This window comes from Coenobita brevimanus, chromosome 110 (genome assembly GCF_032717465.1).
Source record: "Coenobita brevimanus isolate Jiangsu-jjx chromosome 110, ASM3271746v2, whole genome shotgun sequence".
In the NCBI taxonomy this organism is placed as follows: domain Eukaryota; kingdom Metazoa; phylum Arthropoda; class Malacostraca; order Decapoda; family Coenobitidae; genus Coenobita; species Coenobita brevimanus.
The window spans coordinates 2382397-2385606 of record NC_137063.1 but is presented as its reverse complement, the minus strand read 5'-3'; positions in this window follow the sequence as shown (position 1 = coordinate 2385606).

Here is a 3210-nt window from a genome sequence, read left to right as displayed (position 1 = left end):
CTGCAAGTCGCTCTGTGTTTCATTTAGGCTTGCCGAATACCTCAATTTTGAAATGGGTGAGGCGTCGCTTTACTCAGTATGGCGTTCCTCGACTCTACGGATTTTCATTTATTTTTAGGATGACTTCGGTTTAGAGTGGAGACCCAAAAAGTATTTAAAAAGGACTGTACCCAATTTCCTGGATAAAACAGTCTCCAGAAAAGCTAAGTTATTTATTACACGCCATTTTATTGGTTTATTGTATTTTTGTAACTGATACTAACTCTGATTGGACTGTGTGATGACTGGTGGGTGTATGAGTAACAAGAAAAATTGTATATATAAAGTATGAACAGGTTAGGCGTGGGAGGGATAATATCTACAGGGGGATGTGTTTGTTGGCTTAGGTTGTGTGTGTGTGTGTGTGTGTGAGAGAGAGAGAGAGAGAGAGAGAGAGAGACCGTTTGTTGGCTTAGGTTTCGTGCCCCTACTCACACACACACACACACACACACACACACACGTAAGATGAGCGGATAACTGCAGTAAGTCTGTTGGCCCATGCTAGACATCTACATGAGTGTGATTAAACTAGCCTATTAGAGTAAGACAAGGAAAACAGGAGAGAGAGAGAGAGAGAGAGAGAGAAAGAAGAGAGGATACCGCAGTGGGCCAGCTGACTCAAGCTGGACATCTAACGAGTAAATGAACTACTAGAATGAGATAAGGATAGCAAAGAAGAAGGCTCTCCCCCGCCCTCCAAACCCTCCAGGGGAAGCCGGCAGGAAAAAGTCAGAAGGAACACCACGCAGTATAGAAAAACTGACGTGAAGATTTTATAGGAAAGTGTGCATGAGGAAAGAGAGACTATCATGGTGTAACCTGAACAGGAAAAGGAATTAGTACTATATATTTATTTTCTTAACTCACCCCTTATTTGTCACATGCTTATCTAGCCTATGCCTGAAACTCTGAATGGAAGAGGCAGCAACTACATTACTGTACTAGGCAGCTTATTCCATTCGCTTACTACTATTTTTATTGCCAAACCAATTTCTACCTATTTCCTTACCAAAACGGAATTTATCTAGTTTGAAATCATGACTTCTATCCTGGGAGACTGTTGGCAGGGGTTTGGTGATCCTGGGAGACTGTTGGCAGGGGTTTTGTGATCCTGGGAGACTTGGCAGGGGTTTTGTGATCCTGGGAGATGTTGGCAGGGGTTATGTGATCCTGGGAGATGTTGGCAGGGGTTTTGTGATCCTGGGAGACTGTTGGCAGGGGTTTTGTGATCCTGGGAGACTTGGCAGGGGTTTTGTGATCCTGGGAGATGTTGGCAGGGGTTTTGTGATCCTGAGAGACTGTTGGCAGGGGTTTTGTGATCATGGGAGACTTGGCAGGGGTTTTGTGATCCTGAGAAACTGTTGGCAGGGGTTTTGTGATCATGGGAGACTGTTGACAGGGGTTTGGTGATCCTGAGAGACTGTTGGCAGGGGTTTGGTGATCCTGGGAGATGTTGGCAGGGGTTTTGTGATCCTGAGAGACTGTTGGCAGGGGTTTTGTGATCCTGGGAGACTGTTGGCAGGGGTTTGGTGATCCTGGGAGACTGTTGGCAGGGGTTTGGTGATCCTGAGAGACTGTTGGCAGGGGTTTGGTGATCCCTTGCCCATCGCGTAAACAAAAGCACGTCACCGCCATCACGAGGGCAGCTGGGGGTATCGTGTCCCCTGCGATCATGTTACCCAGCCTCGACCCACCTCACCCATACCAGTCCCACTTGTCGGGTTATATCTGCTAGTCTACTGGTTATATCTACTAGTCTACTGGTTATATCTACTAGTCTACCGGGTGTATCTACTAGTCTACTGGTTATATCTACTAGTCTACTGGTTATATCTACTACTCTACTGGTTATATCAATTTTGTGTACACTTTAAGCTACCTTGGCCTCAAATTTCCAAGCCTCCATCTTGAATGCTGCGTTGCAAAAGGGGATTAACCTTAGTATATGGTGCTATAGTCCCGGCGCACGACTCTGAGGTTGTTATTATCGTGCCCTGGCAACCTACCATTCAGAAGTGCGTCTGATTTCGTGAATAATATGAGACATGTGATTCGTGTATAATATATTCATGCATAATATGATTCGTGTATGATATGATACAAAATCGGACGCACTTTTGAATGGTAGGTTTGCCAGGGTACGATAATGACCTCAGAGTCGTGCGCCACGACTATAGTCACGAAGAAGTGGTGTGGAAAGTATGAAGAGCCGTGTCACTTACTGCCGCCGAGCTACGTGAAATAAGCTGCAAAAAAGACGAAAATCTGGGCCAAATTAGCGTTAAACAAGTATAATCTAAGCTACTGGGTATATTCAATTATTTTCTAGTTATATCCGGAAAGGGACGCCTTCACGTGGTGGTTTTCAACATGACTGGGCGGATCCACTGCCCGGTTACGCAAACGTCCGTGATCTGTCTTCCTATCCCCGCAGAAAGGTGGGTGGTGGACTTCCTAAGGGTGTTTCAAGCCTGCAGTCCACGGGGTTCACGTTTCAGTTCATCCTGGGACCAAGAACAGAACAGGTTACGAGTCCCAGCACCACCGCCACTACACCAGTCACGTGTTTACTGGTTATTTTCACTGCAGTTGGTGTTTACTGGTTATTTTCACTGTAGTTGGTGTGTTTACTGGTTATTTTCACTGTAGTTGGTGTGTTTACTGGTTATTTTCACTGTAGTTGACGTGTTTACTGGTTACTTTCACTGTAGTTGGTGTGTTTACTGGTTATTTTCACTGTAGTTGGTGTGTTTACTGGTTATTTTCACTGTAGTTGGTGTGTTTACTGGTTATTTTCACTGTAGTTGGTGTGTTTACTGGTTATTTTCACTGTAGTTGACGTGTTTACTGGTTACTTTTACTGTAATTGGTGTGTTTACTGGTTATTTTTACTGCTGGTGTGTTTACTGGTTATTTTCACTGTAGTTGACGTGTTTACAGGTTATTTTCACTGTAGTTGACGTGTTTACAGGTTATTTTCACTGTAGTTGGTGTTTACTGGTTATTTTCACTGTAGATGGTATGTTTACTGATTACCCTCACTGTCGCTGGTGTGTTTAGTAGTTATATTCACAGTAGGAATGAGTCTCCTTGGTTACTAGTTCAACCGACCCTCTAATCCGTCTCTTCAAGCTGAAAAGGGGTTAGAAATCTAGCACTAAACGTCTG